Source organism: Suricata suricatta, chromosome 11 (genome assembly GCF_006229205.1).
Source record: "Suricata suricatta isolate VVHF042 chromosome 11, meerkat_22Aug2017_6uvM2_HiC, whole genome shotgun sequence".
In the NCBI taxonomy this organism is placed as follows: domain Eukaryota; kingdom Metazoa; phylum Chordata; class Mammalia; order Carnivora; family Herpestidae; genus Suricata; species Suricata suricatta.
The window spans coordinates 10,255,506-10,263,724 of NC_043710.1; the positions used below are offsets into that span (position 1 = coordinate 10,255,506).

The 8,219-nt window shown below is 33.5% G+C and overlaps 1 protein-coding gene across 1 annotated transcript in view; it reads left to right on the plus strand.

Moving 5' to 3' along the window:
• LOC115271713 (membrane-spanning 4-domains subfamily A member 4A-like) overlaps positions 1-8,219 on the plus strand; it is a 21,133-nt gene that overhangs the window by 268 nt on the left and 12,646 nt on the right. The window lies entirely within an intron of this gene.

The window sequence follows — 8,219 nt, forward strand, 5'->3', positions numbered from 1 at the left end:
TTTTTTAATTGGGTTGTTTTTTCCCCAGTCGAGTTGTGTGCGTTCTTTATGTATTTTGGACATTAATCCCATCTTAGATATGTTGGTTTGCAAATAATTTTCCCCATTCTATAGGTTGTTTTTTCCCTTTGATGATTTCTTTTGATATGCAGGAGCTTTTGGTTTAATGTAGTCCCACTTGTTCATTGTTTTGTTGCTTGTGCTCTAGATGTCATATCAAAAAATTCATTATCAAGGCCCATGTCAAAGAGTTTATTCTTATGTTTCCTTCTCAAAGTTTTATGGTTTCAGGTCTTATATTGAAGTCCTTATCCATTTTGAGTTAATTTTTGTGAGTAGTGTAACATATAGGTCCAGTGTAATTCTTTACTATGGAAACATCCAATCATCACAGCACCATTCGTTGAAGAGACTGTCTTTTCTCCATTGAGTACTCTTGGCTCTTTTGTCAAATAGTAGTTGACCATACATGCTTTGGTTTATTTCTGGGCTCTTGATTCTGTTCTATTGGTCTATTAGGTCTGTTTTTATGACAGATGACTATAGCTTTATAGTATAGCTTGAAATCAGAAAGTGTAATGCCTTCTGCTTTGTTCTTTTCAGTTTTCCTTTGGCTGGTTGGAATTTTCTGTGATTTCATATAAATTTTAGGAGTTTTCTACTTCTGTAAAAAAAATGCTGTTAGCATCTTGATAGGGAATGCACTATGGCTTTTGGTAGTGTTGTCATTTTAACAGTGTTGATTTTTCCAATCTATGAACATGGAATACTTTTCCACTTATATGTGTCTTTAATTTCCTTCATCAGTGTGTTGCAGTTTTCAGGATAAGAATCTTTAATCTTCTTGGTTAAATTTAGTCATAAGTATTTTGTTGTTTTTGATGCCATTGTATTTTTTTTCAAATTTTTATTTAAAGTTTAGTTAAATGCTAGTGTAAATGTCATCAGTTTGGTCATTTCTTCATAAACTCCATAGTTGGTTTATAGAAATGCTACTGATTTCTGTATATATTAGTTTTATATCCTGCAACTTTATACATTTATTGATTAAATCTAGTGGTTTTATGGTTGAGTCTTTAAGACTTTCTATATATAAAATCATGTCATCTGCAAATAGAGACAATTTTATTCTTTCCTTTCCAATTTTGATATCTTTTATTTCTATTTCTTGCCTGATTGCTCCAGCTAGAACCTCTAGTACGGTGTTGAATAAAAGTGGTGAAAATGGGCATCTTTGTCTTGTCCCTGATCTTAGAAGAAAATCCTTCAAGTTTTCATTTTAGAATATGATGTTAGCTGTAGATCTGTTACATATGGCCTTTATTATACCTAATATGTTAACAGTTTTTATCATGAATGGATATTGAATTTTGTCAAATGCTTTTTCTGGATTGTATTGAGATGATTATGATTCTCTTTTTTTCATTCTGTTGCTATGAGGTATCACTGATTGAATTGCATATGTTGAACCATCCTTGCATCTGAAGAATAAATTCTACTTGATCATGGTGAATAACACTTTCAATGTGTGCTGAATTTGGTTTTCTAGTATTTTACTGAGAAATTTTGCATCTATCAGGGATGTTGGTTCCTGGTTTCTTTACTAGTAGTGTCCTTTTCTGGTTTGGGGATCAGACTAATGCTGGCCTCACAAAATGAAGTTGGGAGGTTTCCCTCTTTTTGATTTTTTTTTGACAGAGTTTGAGAAGGATTGATGTTAATTCCTTAAATTTTTGGTAAAATTTATCAGCAAAGCCATATGGTGCTAGGCTTTATTTTGTTGGGAGATTTTTTTCTTACTGATTTTGTCTCCTTACTAGTAATTGGTCTATTCAGATTTTCTGTTTCTTCCTGATTAAGTCTTGGTAAGTTGTAGGTTTTCAAGAATTTTTTCATGTTTTAGAGGCTATTGAGTTTGTTGGTGTATAGTTGTTCATAGCAGCCTCTTATGATCCTTTGAATTTCTGTGGTATTAGTTGTAATATCTCCTTTTTCATTCATAATTTTGTTGATTTGGGTTTTTCTCTTTTTTTCCTTGGTTAGCCTAGCTAAGAGTTTGTCAATTTTATGTTTTCAAGAGACCAACTCTTAATTTGATTAATCTCTTCTATTGTTTTTTAATTCTGCTCTAATCTTTATTATTTCCTTTCTTTTGCTATCTTGGAACTCAATCTATTCTTCCTTTTCTAATTCCTTAAGGTTAGCATGTTTATTTGGTATCATTCTTGCTTCCTACTGTAGGTGTTTATTGCTATGAACTTCCCTCTCACAATTGCTTTTGCTGCACAAATTCTGGTATGCTGTGTTCTCCTTTTTGTTTGTCTCAAGAAAATTATTTCCCCTTCAATTTTATTTTGATCCAGTGGTTGTTCAGGACTATTGTTTCATTTCCCTATGTTCATGAATTTTCTTGTTTTCCTCTTGTTATTTATTTCTAGTTTCATGCCATGAAGATGTCAGAGAAGATGCAGGATATGATGTTAATCTTGAATTTTCTAAGAATTGTTTTGTAGCCAAACCTATAGTGTATCCTAGAAAATGTTTCATGTACTTGAGAAAAATGCATATTCTGCTGTTGTTCTAGTTTCTTTGATCATCTATAGAACACTCTGACCAGGGGACTCAGAGGGGTGCAGATCTGCCTGAATTGGATCCTTTAATAAGTTTTGTGTCTTTGTTCATAAAGGATATTCATCTGTAGTTTTCTTTTTTTTTAATGATATCCTTTCTAGCACCAAACAATGAATTAAGAAGTATCTGTCTTCTTCCAATTTTTTAAAGAGTTTTTAAAAAGGGTTATTGAATTTTTTTAAAGCCTTAATAGAATTCACCAGTAAAACTATATGGGCATGAGCTTTTCTTTATGGGAATTTTAAAAATTCCTACTTGCTATAGATCTTTAAACTTTTGTATTTCTTCTTCCATCAGTCTCTAAAAGACTTTAACTGTCTCATCTAAGTTATCTCATTTATTGGCATACAGTTGTTCATAGTATTCTCTTACAATTCCTTTTTTTTTTCTTTAAGGTTGGTAATCATGTTGTCTTTTCATTCCTGATTTTAGTAATTTCTTCCCAAAATTTTTTCTTATTCAGTCTAGATAATGGTTTTCCAATTTTGTTAACCTGTTCAAAGAATACCCCATCCCAAGGGTTCTTTGTTGTTGTGGCTATTTGTCATTGCTGTTTGTGGTTGTGGTTGTGGTTGTTGTGTGGTGACCACCAGCTCTCTTCTGTGAAGTCTATTTTCTTTGTAATTTGTTCACATTAGAATTTCTACTTGATAAGTTTAATGGTCAGCTAATGATTTAACAGATATTTTTAAAAGACACCCCTCCCCCTCAACCCAAATAAGTCTCCTGTCCTTTGTTTGAGGCTGTGTGAGTGTGTGTGTGTGTGTGTGTGTGTGCACGTGCACGTGCACACGTGCACATTTGGCAACTTTAATGATCTGGTAGTTTATAACTCTATCTTAGCCTTTCCTTCTTACTTGCACAGAGCCTCAAAATAAGCCACAGTTGAGGAATTAGAGACTCTTCAGGTCTTTCCTGGGCACACATACAACATACGTATGTACATGGCCTTCTAGATTCCCAGGGATATGTTGGGAATTTTTCAAAGATCCCTGAAAAAATCTCATTCCTGTATATTTCCTTTGTTTCTTTACCCCAAATTTTCTTTATTCTGAAAGTTATTCCAACTGTGTCACTGACTCAAGAAGCTGTAAATTAAACTATTCCTGATGATTGCTTTTAACAAACACTTTGAGGCCAATGCTTCTGCCACAGAATGAGCCTTGAGTCACATCAAGTAAAGATAAGTTCTATAAATGGAGCTTTTCCAGATGTCTTCCAAACAGGTCAATTAGTGACAGTTCTCTGGGCATGGGTCTTTTTAAAGATTTCCAATTTTGTTCTAGCTCCTCCACAGGATTTTAAGACGCTGGTTTCTATAGCTGCCATGGTTCTAAGACTTTTAATTTTCAGGGTGACACAACTGGGAGAGGGTAATGGGAAAAGGACAAGTTAAAACATAAAATAAAGAGAATCAAAGAAACCAAGAGTTGGTTTTGTGAAAAGATTAACAAAATTGACAAACTTTTAGCTAAATTAACTAAAACAAAAAGATGAATCAAATAACAAATTATAAATGAAAGAGGACATTACTACCAATTTTATAGAAATAATAAAAAGATTATAAGAAGTACTATGAACAATTGGTTCCCCAAAATTTGGATAACCTAAATGAAATGGACAAATTCCTAAAAACCTAGACTTACTCATAAAGACATAGAAAATCTGAAGAGACCTATTACTAGAAAGAAGATTGAATGAATCATTGAAAACCTCCCAACAAAGAAAACCAAAGACCAGATAACTTCACTGGTAAAATTTGCTAAACATTTAAAGTACAATTAACGCCAATCTTTATCAAATTTTTCCAAAACATTCAAGAGGAGGGAACACGCTGTAAGTCTTTCCATGAGGTCAGCAATACCCTGATACCAGAGCCAGATACAGACATGACAAGAAAACTACAGAGCACTATTCCTTATAATAGTGATACAGATATCCTCAACGAAGAACTAACCAAATTTAACAGCATATTAAAAGGATTATATACCATGACCAGGTAGGACTTATACCTAGAATTTAAGGATAGACCAACATATAAAAATGGATCAATTAATATGCCACATTAACAAGATGACATAAATAATCACACGTGATCATCTCAATTGATACAGAAAAAGCATCTGACAAAGTTCAACATCCTTTCATGATAAAAAAAAAAGATTCAGAAAACTAGAAATAGAAGGAAACTACCTCAAAATAATAAAGGCCAGATATAAAAAATCCATAGTCAACATGATACTCAACGGTAAAAGAATGAAACCTTTTCCTCTAAGATCAGGAACAAGGCAAGGATGCCTGCCTGCTTTTGCCACTTTTATTCAGCATAGAAATCAAAGTCCCAATCACAGCAATTCAGCAAATAAAGAAATTAAAGGCATCCAAATTGGAAAGGAAGAAGTGAAATTATCTCACTTCACAGATGACATGTTTTTATATGTAGAAAACCCTAACAATTATACACACATACACACACACATGCACACACACAACACAACTGTAAGAACTAATAAATAAATTCAAGAAAGTTGCAGGACATAAAATCAACACAAAATCAACTGCATTTCTAGACACTAACCATGAACAATATGAAAAGGAAGTTAATAATTCAGTTTATAGAAGCATTGAAATAATAAAAGATTTAAGTTTAAACTTAACCAAAGAGATGAGTAATGCAACACTGAAAACTATAAAATATTGCTGAAGGAAATTGAAGATAACACAAATAAATGGAAAGACGCTGCATGGTCATGGACTAGAAGACTTAGTATTGCTAAGATGTAAGGATCAAATAGAATTAATGCAACACTCATATAAAGAAAATGTGGTTTACACATACTATGGAATGTTATTCAGCCTTAAAAAGAATAAATTTTGAGACATGGCTACAACATAGGTGAGACCAAGGCATCTTGTTAAGTGAAATAAGCCAGTCACAAAAGAACAATGTTGCATGATTTTACTTATATGAGATCTCCACAATAATTCAGCTCCTAGACACAGAAAGTAGAATAATCTTTGCCAGCAGCTGGGGGTAGGTGAACACCTGGAGTTACTTTAGTAGATACATTTTTAGCTTCAAGTAGAAAAAGTTCTGGCGATGGATGGTGATAATTCTTGCACAACCCTGAGAATGCACTTAAAGCTCCTGTACACTTAAAACTGGTTTAAATGATAAATTATATCTTCTGAATATTTTACCACAAAGGAAAAATGACAGAGCTCAATATTCTTACCAAAATTCAATCATTCTCTTTGGGTAAATGCATTTTAGATTCTCTCAAGATCTTGGTCAATGACTAGATTTCTGAAAAAGTTGATTTTCAACATTTTCCCAGGGTGATCTCAGTGCTTTTAGAGAAGAATGGGTTTTCATATGTCCTTAATGGGCAATTCTGGAGGTAATTGTTCCTCTACCATATTTTTGCTTTCTGTTTGTCTTATATATAGTTCTGTTTATTCTATCTCTTTTCTTGCCTTTTTAGCTGATAGAGTACATTTATTTTTTATCATTCATTTTCTCATAACATTTTCCCTTCTTGACTGAAAAAATTATACAACTCATTCTTACCTTTACTGATGTCTTGGTTTTTTTTCATTCTTTCTTGAAATCTAAAGTTACTATCTTCACTCATCTCCCAAATAAAACAAGAACATTAGAAGACCAACTGTCATCCTGTCAATCCCAAGTTTTGATTTTTTGGGGGACTCTGTATTTTATATTTTGTCCTTTGTTTAACCTAATGAATTAGATATTGTAGTTCTTATTTTTGTGCAAACAATCTGTGTCCATGCATGTTTACTGGTTTCTTTGCTAGCCTTTCTTTCTCATATCATGCAACATCCTTCTTGGTTTCATGTTCCTCATTTTTGAAGTAAATTGTTTGGAAGTTCTAGTTACTGAATGTTCTATTTGGTGGATGATCACCAGTGCTGGTAAACTCTGCCAACTGCTTACTTTGCTGGAAATGTCTTTATTTCAGTCTTGATCTTGAAGCACAGTTTTGGTGCATAACAAATTTAGGCCTATCATCGTTTTCTCTTAGGCCTCTGAAAAACATTTTTCTGTGGTTTTCTGGCTTACATTGTTATCAATGTAATTGTTGTCACTTTCTAAGTGATCTGCCTTTTCATTTTTTACTTTTAAGATAATCTTTGGTCTTTGCTATTTGTAAATTCACCATGATGTGTTTGAATATAAATTTTTAAAATAACACTTCAAGGTGTATGCTATATGACCTGTTTTCATGGGTATATGCATTTCGCCAGTTAAATATGTAGTTATGATCATTCCAAATATTGCCAACTTTGCCTACCCTCCATTTGTTATCTTCTCTTTTTAAGGTACTCTTCACATATTTAGAACTTATAATTCTGTAGTTCTAATCTTTTCACATCTCTTCTATTATGGCCATTTCCTTGTCTCTCTGTGTAGCTTCTGAGTCATCTCCCCAGATTTATCTTCTGGTTTACTTATTCTCTTTTCAGCTGTTCATTACTGTGTACCATATTTACCAAGTTTTTTTTAATGTTGACATTGTTTTCTTCCCATTAGACTTTGTCACATCACTTTTGCACTTCATCTGTGCTTTCTCATTTTTGTGACTCTGTTTTTACTTGACTACTTCATCCATAGTTATGACATAATCTGTATTTGATGACTACCATAATATCTGAAGCACTTGGTGTTTCTCATAACTAAAATATTGTGGTTTGGGGGCATTTGGTGATCCCCGATTATGATACTATACTCACATGATTCTAATCTGTAGGATTTCATGGAGATTTACATCAAGAATACTTGTTTCCTTCTCTGAGGACACCAGTGTAAGAGTTATTCAGAGGCAGTGGTATTCTTCAAAAGTGGCTTTTTGATGTGTTTTCTCTGTTATTCCCAACTTTTACTTCTCAGAACTATACTTGTCCAAGGAAGCTGCAGCTGTCCGCTGGTGGCACTCGTTCTCAGGATGATAAACAAGACTGTGTGTTTTATGCCTCAGCGAACTTCTTGTCTCTGGGAAGTGTATTCTGAAATCTGTGGCATAGTTGTCTTCCTGCTTTGGTATTCCTTCTGCATTTGCCCAAAACTCATCTTCATGCAATCTTCATTGTTTTTGACAATTACTTCCTCATCTGAGTTACGATAATTTTAGTTGTGTCCCAGTTTCAAAATGGAGTTCTGTTCTACTACAAAGCTGTCATTATCAAGACAGTATGGTATTGGCACAAAAACAGATACATAGACCAATGGAGTAGAATAGAGAACACAGAATTGGACCCACAAATGTATAGCTGATTAATCTTTGACAAAGTGGGAAAGTGTATCCAATGGAAAAAAGACAGCTTCCACAATAGGTAGTGCTGGGAGAACTGGACAGCATCATGCATAAGAATGAAACTAGACTACTTTCTTACACCATACACAAAAATAAACTCAAAATGAATGAAGGACCTGAATGTGAGACAGGAAACCATCAAAACCCTAGAGGAGAAACAGGAAACAGCCTCCTTGACCTCAACCACAACAATTTCCTACTAGACACATTCCCCAAAGGCAAGAGAATCAAGAGCAAAAATGAACAATTGGG